General features: G+C 38.9%; 1 long non-coding RNA gene across 2 annotated transcripts; it reads right to left on the bottom strand.

The window, feature by feature from the left end:
- Positions 1-9,294: 9,294 nt before the first annotated feature.
- LOC138617970 (uncharacterized) lies at positions 9,295-13,502 on the bottom strand. Of its 2 annotated transcripts, none has more exons than XR_011310691.1 (3): positions 13,417-13,502; positions 10,272-10,342; positions 9,295-9,944 (listed from the first exon to the last, which is right to left on the bottom strand). It is a non-coding gene; the product is annotated as an uncharacterized lncRNA (long non-coding RNA). The 2 variants fall into 2 exon arrangements; XR_011310690.1 differs by lacking the exon at positions 13,417-13,502 and adding an exon at positions 11,697-11,841.
- Between the last annotated feature and the right edge of the window lie 1,207 nt (positions 13,503-14,709).

Below are 14,709 nucleotides of genomic sequence, written 5' to 3' on the forward strand. Positions count from 1 at the left end.
TACTTAAAAAAAGAAACAATATCTATGATATACCCTATAGGTTTGGTTTCATTAGTGCCATGTTTAGACGCATGGAAAACAAGATCTCCTCATTCAGTCAAGTTATTACAAGAGAGTGAGAGTGTTTGGTAGGTTGTGTACTGCAGTTGGACATTTGGGCAAGAACACATTATATTTAACTACAGATAAGATATGATCTTATTTGTGAGAAGTATCTAAAGCCATTAAATACTGTTGATTTATAATTATTATGAACGGAATAAGAACATGTTTGGAAAACTAAGAGCTGCTAAAACCCCTTGCAGCTATAATGAGTGACAAACATGTTATGTGAGGATACAAATGAATCCATTAGGGGGGAAGGCTATGATGGTGCCACACAACATACAGCATCCTTTAGATCAGTACTGAGTACTGTGTGTTGGGTTCACAATGACACTATTGCGGAAGCAAGATTTTGTGTCTCCTTCGATAGCTGTCAAGCACACAGTCACAGGCTCTGCCTTACTCATCCCTTTGACTTCAGTTAGCACAGCACAGTCTGACAGGATGTGAAGTTGTTCCCTGGCACTGTGTTGTGCCGTTGGTGTGGCATGGCACTGACTTGTCATACCACTTGCGGTCTGATTCTGTGGATGTTCTGTGCCTGCAGACATTGACACCGTGTTGCAGCAAGAAAAAGACTGCTGTCTGTTTCCGTTTTTTGTTTTTTTTAACAAACACTTCGGCTGTGAAAAGAGGCAATAAGGTGTAAAAGGAGAAAAAACTGTTGGAAGGAAGCCTTTGTTCACAGAATTTAAGAATGCAACAGCAAATCCTGAGCCAGAGATACTAAATGTTGCACAGTGGTATGAACAGTACAGCCTGTAGCACGCAATACATACTCAAAATACTTAAGTGCCATAACCAGAACTCTATGGGCCTAATGGACCATTGTGCTGCTGCTTATAAGAAAAATGGACAAAACGCTCCTCTAGCTCTGCCACCACATTGACACTCAAAATCATGTCAGGATGAACTGTACTTACATTTGAACATTTAACTTTACTTGATGTGCATTTTTGAAATTCTCAACACTTCCAACAAAAACACCAAAAATGAACAGATCCTACTACAATGACTGTCTGTGTCGCTAAAGCCTGATGTCACGTATTCCTTTGTGCCAACACAACTCTACTTCAGTGCACAAACTATGAGGCGACATCACTGAACCACACTGCTGCACTGTCACATCCTCCTTCATTATCATGAAAACAGGGACTGTAGTTTATGTTGATTCCAACCAACACACAAGTCCTGCAGCTTGAAATACTCACCAACACACAAAATATGTAGCAGAAATTAATCCACACTTTTACTCCTGTTTGAATAATGTTACACTGCCCAGCTGCTTTGGGAACCTATTTAACTTCATTTGAATACGAGACTATTTTTGACTCGGTTTTAAAGCTTTTGTCTTCTGTGAGTACAACTGGGCTACGAGAGTCAGAGATTATGCAGAGACGGACCAACACAATGTTGGCTTTGGTGTTTATTGGCAATAAACAAAAAAATATAGAAATTTGTCAGGCTTATCCAAAGGGGTTTTATACTCGGGGCAAAGTCAAATTTGGGTTGTACATAGATTTGGAAAGAACATTTGACAAATGGTTATTTTTGCTAAACTTTATTGTTCATCCTATTTGGTCATCAACTCCTCTCACACTGTATTCTCACATGCAGCTTCATTTTCTAACCTTCTTGCTTTTCATACAGGCGACAACCGACATAGCCGCTGAGACTATTAGTACTTCTTGTAGAAAAATCTTTTATGATTTTAAAAATAAACTCATATCACACTAAACCTGCCTCCCTCTGTAGGTGTTGAACCATCTTCATCAGGAGGGGGTAAATCTACTGGGACATTTTTGCTCATGTATAATCAAACCCTTCTTAGAGCACAGTGAAACTAATGCAACTGAAACAACATGCACATATTTTGTTGGCGTTGCACAGTGTGACATATACCACTTCTCCCGCTGAGCAGTTGTGTGAACAAATGTCTTCTTGGTTCTTCAATTCAATTCAATTTTGTCCTGCTAAACATAACTGCAACACACGATGCAAGTACTGCTGTCAGTTTTATTTCTTCTTCACACCCTCTTGCTGCTCTGGGATTTTCTTTACATGTTGTGTTGTGATTTCTGCTCTTCAGCTATTACTGTTTCTCTGTTTTAAATAAATCATGTCAGATTGAATTCCTAATGTTTTATCCCTTTCATTGTTCATGTGGATATGCCAATTCCACTATTTTCAGTTTCATAATTTTAATAGGACAACTGTTTCCACAGTCTGTTTATCAATACAACGTAAAGTATGTGACAATATGATTTTAAAAAGTAAAAAATTAGCTGGCTTGGAGATATTTTCTATACTTTCCCTTTATTTTGGAACAAACTGCCAAAAATACAGGGCACAGCTACTAAACGAATTCATTTCTTGCAAGCAGAATTAAAGACTTCAATATTAAGAATGCAATGTGATGAGAATAATTCATCTAAAAACTTGTGCCAATTGCTCACCTACACCTCTCCTTTATCTGAACTTCATATTTATTCCAACCTGTCCCCAAACAAATCCTAACTGCTTGCACACATTACTTATGAATATTCAATGACGTGCAAATGCTGCATTGTAATAAATATTTAGAAACACAGAACAAACCAATGCAAACATTGTTTTGTCCTTCAGGAGAGATTCAGAGTTCAAATGAGCTCGAGGTTTGCAACATAACAGACCAACTGGGTATCCAAAAGGTTTGCAGGCAACTTTAACTTTGAAGTTTTACTCTACTCCCCTGGCTTGTGTGTGATTTGAGTGCTGTTAGGTCAAAAGCTGCCACTCGCCTACTGGTTCAGCACCTCCCACTCATTTTGTTGCTGTGACTGAATCAGCCTCCTTCGATTCGGAGCTAACAAGTCTCCCTGTCTCTGTCATGCTGCATTAAATCTCTAATGAGCCCATCCAGTTTGAATTAAGAATCCCATATAACTGTCAAAAACAGATGTTTATCTGCATGATACTGAATGAACAAAGTGGAAATATTAATAAATAATTTCTTTCAGCAATAGACAGCAACATAGAGTCGTAGTGGTGTGAATAATAGGATATACAGTTCCTCATTATTCCAATCTTTCCAAGCTTTATATATCCCTGAGGTAGTGTATTCATGTGTTCATTCATGTGTGCATGTATCAGTGGTGGAAAGTAACTTTTGTAGTATTTTTACATTGAGTTATACCTCACAAGATTTGAAAGGGGCAGTAACAGGTTTCTAAAATACTTAGCATTTTTAAACATTAACCAGGAAAGAAGACTTTTGGCCTGTAACCTATTTTACAAAAGCTAAAGTCTGGTTGGAGATTCTTATTGTGTTTCTGATATTCATGAGTTGAGACACAATCCACCAAAGAGACACTTGAGGCCACAAGTGATCGAATTATCAATGTTTCACAATAACTAATTCAATCAATAAAAGAAAAAAGAAAACTCTACTTTTATGTGTAAATTGGAGTATTTTTACATTATTTCTTTGGTGCTTAAACGTAAGTAAACGCTCTGAATGCTTCTTTTTCTTTTATGAGCTCTTATGGTTGTTGCACATGCCAGTAAAACAACATGCTATTATTGTGATGATGTTAAGAATAACTACCAAGAAGAGCAAAGTGTTTCTTGTTCTTTTTTTGATGACAGTCTTAAATTATGTACATATTTTGAAAGAAATCCATCCTCATCTGTCTCAATTTTGCTCCCACTTGACAACCTGACAATATGGGACTCCATGCTGAAAGATAATATTTCTCTTTGTCTCACTGTGTTGTCATGATGCCGTCTGTAACCAATAAGACAGTCTATATCATTTTAGGATGCTTCTGCCTGTATTATGTTTATCAAGCAGCCATTGTCTTAATTCAGTTATGTCTAAAGTCATAAAGCACACCACACTACATATATCAGTGTTGAAGTTATTACAATTAGAGATAAAATTGTTAATGTTAATTTTTCTTGTACCTAGAGGTTATATACTACACAAAATCAATTCTATCTTTTAAATTTCCGAATAAACATTCAACTGTGAATATTTGGCATTACTAAGTGTGTTAACGACAACATGATCATTTTGCAACCATGACTCATTTAAATTACATTTACATAGTTTTAATATATTTTTCAATTACATTTTAAGGGAAACTCCATTGCTGCTGGGATTATGAAAAGGCACCTTTTTTTTTTAAAGAGCAGTAAGTGACACATTTTGTGCAGTTGTTGCAGGGAGGCTGTCATGACGGATGACATGCACCAACAAAACATCACCGAAACAACAGAAAAAGTCTATTTCCTATGATTCACAAAACGACAAACACAATTTTCAGTGTCCTGTATTGGAACAACACGTCCTCATACTTAAACAAGAATAGGTCATCTGCAAAAGTGACACACTATAATGTATATTTTGAAAACACCAAAAACAGATGGACAGGACCTTCGACATCAATGCAATGATAATAAACACGTGTTTAACATTGTGAAACAGTCGCAGTTTGGTTAGATTTAGGAAAAGATCATGGTGTTTTCAAATAAATACAAATGTTAATGCAGTGTGTCTAACTGGTTAAACTTTGGAAATGGTCAAACCAGCGTTGAAAGGTTAACAAACACATATGGTCATTTAGTCAGCTCATTTAGCTAGTTCGCAGCACATAGGATGTAAGCGTAACAAAGAACCTGCTCACTCCTCTTATACGTGGCCTCTTTGCCATTGCTCTCATCATTAGCTTAGACGGCTTCAATAAATCCGTTATCTGTGCACACTTTGCTGCTCAGCCTGCTAAGTCTTTTTTATTTTTTGGTGCAGCTTTTCTGCATTACTGGCTGCAGATTTTCTCTGTCCATCCAAGTCAACCAGGCCTAAATACTTTCTGTTGTGATGGCAACTGCTTCCTGCTTTTATGGATTGCACCAGCTGTGTTGCTGCAGGTAAGATGGCATATGGAATATCTGTATAAAGGATATATAGTGCTAAGGTTGCAAAAATAGACTGACCTATCAGAAAAATTCCTTAACTTGTTGATGTTAAGTCCTGGACTTTAGCCAAATATGCTCGATAAGTTAACTCTTATGAAGCTTTTGTTTCCACATAGGACACAAGCAACATCTCCTGAATATAATTCCTGTAGTTGATCAGTCCATATACCATCAACATTCCTCCCCATGTGGACTTTGTCGCTCTCTCCTCCTTTGCTCCTGTCATAATTACGTCGGCCACTAGAAGTCTCAATAAATGGAAATATGTAGCATGTTCAGCAGCTTGAACAGATGACCTTTATGGTGGTGTTTTAGGGTAGGATGGTCAGTATGCAAACAGAGCACAGGTCAATGATGGCACAGATCCTTCTGAATCAGTGAAAATAGAGCAGGTCAATGACTTTGTAGCTATTAAATATGCATGTGTATATGTATGTGGCCATTCTACTAACTCTGATTGCTTCTTGACCACACTTTACATTCTATGAAAGTTCATATTCATAATCTGCAAACAGAACAATAGCAAACAACGGTTTCATTTAAAGCTCCTAAAACCTTAATTTCAAATCCTCAAGTAATTAAAGAGGTGCTTTAATGAATTCTTACTTGGTGCAGCCACAACTATTGAGCCTCAGTCATGCTGAATGTTGTTGGGGCATTCCTGCAAAGATGTTGCACAAAAAGTGACTGAAAATATGTATCTGTCTATATAGTAGCCTTTTATCCAGGTCAGGGTTTCTGTGAAGTGAGGAAAACTGTCTTGTTTTGTCCTTAAAGCCACTAAGTCTAACCCATTGTCTCCTTCAACCAGGAGGTGTTCTTATTAGGAGCTCAAACCACTTCAGGGGGCTTATGACAGTGTCGAGCAGCGCTGGCTGGATGCCAGTGTCCCCTGAAATTGCAAATTCCCCTTCCTGTCAATCAGAGTGTGACAAACTCTCTTTCAGAGGCTTCTCCTTTGAGATGCTTGTACGGGTTATGGTCGTGATTTTACCGATGGCAGTAAAATCAAGAGCTGTGATTTGTGGTTTAGGTCCTTCTTTACTACCAAGGCCTGGTTCCAAGGTGCAGTAGTGCTCGAGTTGCAAAACTGTCATCCGGCACAGCCATCAATCACACGATTCTTCTGGCCCTCATTCATGCTCCTAGGTGACCCTTCTAGCTGTGACAACAACCCATGAGAGCAGCTTTATAACCTGTACGTCAAAGAGTAGAGCTCATCTGCGGAGTTTATAAGTTGAAGCACAACCCTGCTCTCTGAAGTCACTGCAGTCTCAAAATAGTGAACACAATACAGACCCTCCTGTAACACAGTAAAATAAAATACTATATCTATGTGGATGCTGTGCCTCTGTCTTTGCATGTGTTTCTGTGAGCATCTACTTTACTACGTGACTTGCATGCTGTACACGTGCTCAGGGGTGTTTACCAGTTTTCCCCAATTTTTTTAATTTTTTATTTGTATATTTTTTTTAACTTTAGTTAATTAAAATTTCAAACAATTCCAGCATCTATAAATCTGTCACATCTCTTCTTCCGGGATAACAACATCAGAGTTGCTGACCCCGTGTCTCATGCTGCTCAAGTCATTATTTTTTATTGAGGATAGAGTGAGAAGCATATTAAATAAGTGACTGTTAACGAACTGCCTATTGCTTTTGCTGTTTTAAGTTCCCTCAGTTGACCCTCGGGCCCTGTTTATAAATAGCCCCATAGAGTCATCCAAATGATCAAAATTTGCTTTCTGCATTATGATCAATCTGTGTACAACCCTTACTTTTGTACTTTTAACATCCTGTGTCTGAATTCTGTTTTTCTGCTTTATAATTAGATTTTGTTTCCTACATTGTTTCTTCAGTTAAACACATTGATAACAATTGGTGATGCAATTTGACCAATTTTGGGAACACTGGATATTTACCCCTTTCTTTGTTTGCTTTTTAGGCTGCTATACAAATATTGGTGAGTATTTTGTGACTTTGAAGTTAAATATATTACAGGACCAAAACATGCTGAAATACTGTATTCAGCTAAATGAAAGTGGGATCCAGTGGTAAAAAAAAAAAAAGACCTAAAAACCCCCGTAATTTTCATAATGGTCAACAAAAATGAAGACTAAAGGCTGGATTTGGATACATGAAAGCCTCCTGTTCAGGTTTTGGCTGCCATTTCCAATTACATTGTGTCTGCGTCACAAAAGTAATGGCTAATTACATAATTAGTGCCTGAGACTATCCTCAGCAAATGAAGGAGAGCTCAAAGGCAAATTTTACAAATGGATTTTTGCCAAATCAGCAACTTAAGAAAATAAGTCAAAACATAGGCTACTGTTTATGAAACAGAAATAGGGTACAACACTCAGCATTTTATGAAGCCAAAATGAAGTCATTGGAACATAATTTACTCATGAAATAATAACCAATTGCTTTTGTAAAACTAATGCAGTGGGAGTCACTGAAAATAATTAGAAGGGGACTGATGGCAAAAAAGTTGATGACATCTGATCTATCTCTGTCTGAGCCCAGCAGCTCTACAAGCCACTCTCTATCTTCCCTTTTTGTCTCTGAAACGCGATGTGCTGACAGATGTGGTTTTTTTTAAACATATCATCATCCACTTTCCAATTAGCACAAACCTGAGAACAGCGATCTGAAGATACAGTATGTACTGATCTGACCTAATTTCCCTCTCACCTTGCGTTTTCTAAAAACACTGTCATCTGACCTCCTCTGTGCTCCAGACTTAAGTTAAAGGATCCTCACTTATTACAATCACTGGCTTACACCCATCAGCAGTCACCTGTTAGTCTCCTGCGGACTCCTCTAGAAGCTTTATGTTCACAATTTACAAGTATATTACAGTGGCCAATCAAAGACAAAATACATTCACCTTTAACAGCTTGACATTGCTGCTGATGTGCTTAGATAAGGGATTTCCCAATCAATCAAATTTTTTTTTGTCTCCGATCCTGATCAAAGTAATTTAATATTGAATCAATACAGAGTTCCGATCCAATACTTTTTATTTTCCTAGATAATACAGTTGCACAGAGGACACTTCAAGTTCAATAAAATTATTAAAATCAGTTAAATTTTCATGTTTGATGAATGGGTCTGTAATGCATTAGGGAAAACGCCTGCATCCAAGCTGTTACGAAAGGGTTTTCCATTCATCCATTATCTATATCCATGTTTTTTCCAATACAAGGTCACAGGGGGCTGAAACTGATCTAACTAGCTAACTTTGGGCAAGGACAGGTAGACCCTAGACGAGGGGTCTCCAGCCAGTAGATCCATCAGGTAGATCGTGGACCCCTGCCTGAGTCACATCTCCAGTCCATCACAGGGCCAACACAGAGACAGGCAACCATTCACATCAACAACCAATTTTGAATCACTAATTAAACTAACATGCATGTCTTTGGACGGTGGAAGGAAGGTGGAGCACCCGAAGACAACCCATGCAGGGAGAACCTGCAGGCTCCGCACAAAAAGGCCCGAGTCAAAATTCGAACCCAGAACTTCCTTGCTGTGCAGCGACACCACTAACCACTGCTAATCACTGCTCCACGTCTTAGTGCAGCACTGGTTTTCATGTTGTTATCTTCAAAATAGTAACCAGGTTCAGACATCTCGACAGCAATATTGCAAATCTTTGGTCTGAACTGGGTAAACATTCACAGCCACAACAATTAAATATTCATCACATTTTCACTTTATAACAGTTGCCCGAGTGATCTCACTGTATTTGTTGTGTTTTTTTTGGTGCCACATCCAATTAGTAGTGTTAAAAAAAAGTTCTGTTCTTACCACCTTGCTAAATGCTTACATTGCAGACATTACAGGCTTTAAAATATATACACGCTCCACACATTTTAACTGCCACATGTCAGAGTTAAGTTCTGCTTCCTGCCACAAACCTGGCTTTCCAGATAACCATTGATGTAAAACAAAGGATCTGGGATAAATATAGCTCAGTATAGTCAACACCTATCAGTTAAAAAATTATGGTGAGCGGCAGGTGTCATCCCTAGCTTATATTGCTACTACTCTTATGTTTAAGTTAAATATAAAGATAGAACCGGACTCGGTCCAAAGGTAAACACATCTGCCCATGAGCCTCTCTAAATATGACTAATTAACATGTTACTGTTATGTGGTGGTGTTAGAACGGACCCAAACGCAGCACACAGAGCAGATGACTTGAATAAACGATAAGTTTATTGTCAAAAACACAGAACCGATCAATAGTCCAGGATATGGTACGTGAAGTCCGGGGTGACTAAAGCCAACAAAAGCCAACAAAAGACCTGGGATCCTCCCGGGGTCGGGGCAGGTACTCAGACAGAGTCCAGAGGGGAGGGTGTCCTTGTAATCCTCACGAGTAGCTCAGGCCAGAGCAGGAACAGGCCGGTGACCGGAGCCGAGGTAGGCTGGTCCAAACTGGGTGGTGTGAGCGCCCCCGTGCTGGTGATCTCCGTGGACTGACACAGGGCAGTGGGCCGGGTCGACTGTGTGGTTTCACGTGGACCGACGCAGGATTGCCAAGACTCGTCGACTGGTGATCTCCGAGGAACTACACAGGACGGCTTCTACTTCGTAGGGGATCTCCATGGATCGACACTGGACAGCGGGTACGTACCACATGTTACCAGACAGGCACGCTGGAAGGACTGCAGCAGGCAGCGTAACCGGCCTTACTAAAGACCTGCAGCGTGGTACCAGGTGGGTTGAAGGAACGGACTGACGCAGGTGGAGTGCAGGACCGATGTACTGATATACTGCCAGGTGATGATTACTGAAATGAGAAGCAGCTGTGCCAGCTGAAGGAGGTGTGGTAGTGGGAGGAGTCTGGAGGCGGGCAGTGGATGAATCCACACCCTCCACACACAGACCAGAACACAGAACACATGACAGGCAATAACAAACAGGGAGAGAGACAGGAAACATGAGGAAGAGGTGATGGGGGAGAAAACGGGGACAGACGGGGATCCTGACAATTACAGCTTGTTTGTGAAATCTGTGCTAAAATCAGTGGGTAACAACAAAACATTGTGGTGTTACTGTGGGTTATGTGCAGTTGCCTGGCAACAAGTAGAAACTCCAGGAAGTTATCAGCTCCGGCCCAAAAATGTTTCAGCTTAAAACCTCATAAAACTGCAATTATGTAAGTATTGGCAAGAAAGTGAAAAAAAACATCTGACATACCCAAAAATTTTGAATTTTTTCATCAAGAAGTAGCTCTGTCCATCTCACTCCTCATCTTCTACTGCCGACACCTGCAAAGTAAGAGACATCTTATTTTCCTATCTCTCATTATCTTATACATCACAAATGCAACCTCAAAGATTGTACACTCCAGAAGAGAACTGATCAGGTGTTGCTGTTTTGCGATAACATTGTGGAGTGAAGCGAAAAGTGGTTCAAAATGTAAATATCACACATTTTAGGTAGAAGCCTTTTTCTGAGTTTCAATATGGCAAGCAATCTGTTTTCTGAAGCGTACCTAATGGAGTGAGTGATGTAAGGACACTCAGAAATAGGCTATTGATGGATTTTCTCCAGCAATATACCGAGGATTATAGCTTATTGTGTTGTGTGTACCCTTAATAAGTTCAGAGTCAGGTGGCCACAGAAATGAGCTTCTCTCCTTTCTAAACACATACCATTAGATCCTTGCCCTCCATCTGCTTGACAGATGCTGTTTGCGATTAATGATTAATTTTGCATCTAGGTCAGAATGTTTGTTCGGAGCTTTGAACATCAAACACTTGATAACATGAAAACAACATTCAAAATGGATTCAAATGAAAAACTTAATTGAGCTAATATTACACATTATCTTTAGGTGTGCTGCACACTTGTCTGGTTATTGAGACTCACATCACGTAGATCGTAGCTTTTTGTCTACAGCAAAAATCAATGTTATGATGAATTCATATTGTTGAGCTGTCACGCAACACTGCGCTGGATTCAGCAAGCCAGAGCAGACAGGTGTATAACTTCCAGATTTAACATTTATATACGATGTTATATATACACAGGTCAAAATAATATTGGGGCTGCAATTCGAAGTAAATTTATTTAGCTATTATTTTCAGTTTTTAAAAAATAAATAAATATTATTTATAGTGTATTTCTATGTAAAATATTGATCTGAAAAATGACTAATTATTACTGCTGTAGTAAAAAGCAGAGATTGGTCATAACTTAAAAAAAATAATTCAAAAAGTACTTAGTTGAATAGTTCCCAGAGAATACTGAATACTTATTTGCTTGAAATGTCCGCCTCTCGTAAAAAAGTGAATACTTCCCACTGAAATGTGGTGGAGACATAAATGAGCTTAAAATGGAAATATTCAAGTACCTCCATTTCTGTTAAAGTACTTGAGTTAATGCTATTTTCCATCACTGACAGTTTCACACAGACAGACAAGGCAGACAGACAGACGCAGAGAAGCAGGCATGTCCTCTGTCTTATCTGCATTCAGCATTAAGTACCATTTCACAGCAGCACAGTGATTTATGTGAATCCAAAAACACAGATGAAACATAAACTCTGATGTCTATAATCTGCATGAAACCTCAAATCTTTGATGCATATGTTGTGCAGAGTTCTTTGAGTAGACTTACACAAACCGAAATCTTTCCGAGGGATCTGAATCCAGTGGAAGAACAAAACCGGGATAACCATTATCAATTTGTCTGTTGGGGGAATCTTGCATCAAGCGCAGCTCTGTGCGCAGGAGGACAAGAATAGAAATAGAGTTTTGCTCCAGTACTCACAAGATGTCTTTCTCAACAGTGCTGCAGGAGTGGAGAGGCAGAGTCTACATCCAGCCTGCAGTGATTAGATATTGTTAGGGGGTGATGTGAGTTCATGGACTTCAGCTTTTTTCCCCCTCCCTTCTTTAGATAACTTGTAGCTGCATGAAATTTCTCAGGTGTGCGGTGTCAGGAAAAGGTATTGACAGAGCAGTCAGAAGGCAGATTGTTGTAGCAGCAAAATGAACCGTAAAGATGTGTCTGGTCCAACCTAAACATACTGTATGTGTGACTGACTGAATCAGCCTTTGCGGTGTGATTACATTTTGATTAACCCATGCTGCCTCAGATTCTCCTCGTTCCTGTGTGGTTTAACAGGCGAGCCTTGGCTGAGGCAAAATGTCATAACTTCAGAATAGATTTTCCTGCTATGATTAATGATTAATTGAAAATGAGCAAAAATCTGAAAATATGTGTGACGATAGATAGATGGACAAATACGTAGGCAGACACACAGATAACAAACTATTAGCACCAGCATCCAGTTATCTTGGCTTAGCATAAACAGCTGGCTAGGTAACCGTCGGGGAGAAGTTGCTAGGCAACCATCTCAAATGCGCCCATGCTGCACCATAACCACAAACTTACACTTTGTTTTGTGTAAAGATTACACAAAGAAGATACAGCAGATATAGCTGAAGTGTTATTTAGTGAATTTTAAAGGTGTAGATAAATGAATTTTCACTACTTTTGGTTGCCGTCTCCCCCGTTTCCAGTCTTTGTGCCGAGTTAGACTGACCAGCTGCTGTCAGTAGGTTCATATGTTGGGGGAGGCTGTGGCTCAGACGGTAGAGCGGGTTGCACACTAATCAGAAGGTTGGATCCCAGCTCCTCCTGTCCACATGCCCAAGTGTCCTTGAGCAAGACACTGAACCCTAAATTGCCCCCGATGGTGTACCATCGGTGTGTGAATGTGCTCCTGATGGCAGCGCCTTGCATGGTGATCTGTCTCATTAGTGTGTGAATGGAAAAACCATGTTAAAGCGCTTTGAGACCGAAAGGTGATAAAGCTATACAAGTACAGATCATTTACCATTTACCATTCATATTTAGTACACAGATGTGAGAGCGGTATCAATCTTCCCACCGAACCCTCACCAAGAATGCAAATGTTCCCAAACTGTTCCCAAAATGTCAAGCTATTCCTTTGGACACCCCTCAAAACTTGTGTCACAAATTGTTATACTGAAATGGTAAAGGACAATTAAATAGTTTACACCAATATCTTTAGTCTGGGCCCTGTAAGTAGGATGATAACTGAGGCACAAATTCTACTCTGTGAAGACAGACAGAATACATTTAATCCAAAATTAAATAAACAAATAAAATAAACCAAAATTCACCTTGTTCACAACTCTTTTCAGATACTAAAGCAAAAAAAGAAAAAGAAAAGGATATTAAATTGTCTATCGTTCAGTTTCTCTGAGCCATTCGGAGTTTGCTGAAGTGTATTTCAGTTCAGTCACGTCAGTATTTTTTTTATAGTTTCAGTTTAGTCAGGAGCTTCTATATTTGTGTTCAGGCTTACCTGTAATCTGAGAGGAGAATCCAGTGTCCAGATCCATGGAGGCTCCTCTGCTCCTCCACATTGTGCCTCAAGCTCACTGAAAATCCTCCGCCGTCCTCTCTCAGAAATCCACGATACAAAAAAACAACAACAACCTGCATATAGTACAGTTTGGAATTTGAATTAATGTCCAATTTTTCTAAACATGCAGATAGTTTGTAGTTATTGCCCCTCATCTCATTACTAATTAAATGTTCACAAAACTAGAGCATATTTCATGAATATCAAAATAAAATGCCAGCAGATAAACATTTCTGAAGCAATAAAACATTCGACCTCTTGTACACAGGTATTTCAACAGTGCTGCGTTTCTACTGCTTCTCCCATTGATTTTTTTTTTCTTTTTTTAAATTCACGGCATGAAAATCAACTCAGCTGCTTTCATTTTAATCTAGCAGAAAAAAAAGACAACCATCAAAACACGTCAAAGTCTGGTGCACCTTAACCTCCTCCTGAACAACAAAGTACCGAAACACGGCTCCGCTGTCTCGAACAACTTTGACATCTATGTCTAAAACAAGTTGATCTAACTCAGCTGGCTTGTGTACCCCAACTCCACTTGTTCCAGGTGTCTCCCTCTTCTTTTTCCCCTTTGACCTCAGCTGAAACGCTTTCTGCCAGCACCTACCGCCCACTACTGGGCATCTTCAGAACTGCAGCATTAGCACTACAATTGAATTGGACAGTTTTCTGTTAAATTTATGGGATTTACACTAGGTTTTAAATCTTTAATATATCATTAAAATTGAGAAAAAAATACATGTTAATTGTCTTCTTTTTTTTGTTTTGTTTATCCATCAACAGCTCATCCTCATTGTGTGGGTGTAGTTTGTGCAGATTTGATTTACAGCAGCAGCTCAAAATAATAGACACAATAAATAAATAACTTTGTTTGTACAGCATCTTTATACAAAAAAAAGCAACTAAAGTGCTTTACAACAAAAAAAATTATATGCAGTGTTTCACAGAAAAACAGATATAGGGGAACATAAAAACATGTTAAAATGTAGAACTAATTTCAAAATAAAATGCCTAAGAACAGATCAAATTAAACACAAGAAAACACATTTTTAAAATAAAATGGAGTTCAAATATAGGAGAAAGCAAAATGTATTTTGAAGGCACAGTAGTGTATAAGTGGGGGCAAGTGTAAGAGCTTTAGGTGTAGCTAGTTAAATGTAAAAGAAAAACAATCATCCGACGATTATTGTGCATGTATTTACCAATAATTATGAACTAATTACGGTATAATTA

Source organism: Brachyistius frenatus, unplaced genomic scaffold (assembly GCF_029030835.1).
Source record: "Brachyistius frenatus isolate BFR_SWC_R1_liver_20210118 unplaced genomic scaffold, ASM2903083v1 Contig_15, whole genome shotgun sequence".
NCBI lineage: Eukaryota > Metazoa > Chordata > Actinopteri > Embiotocidae > Brachyistius > Brachyistius frenatus.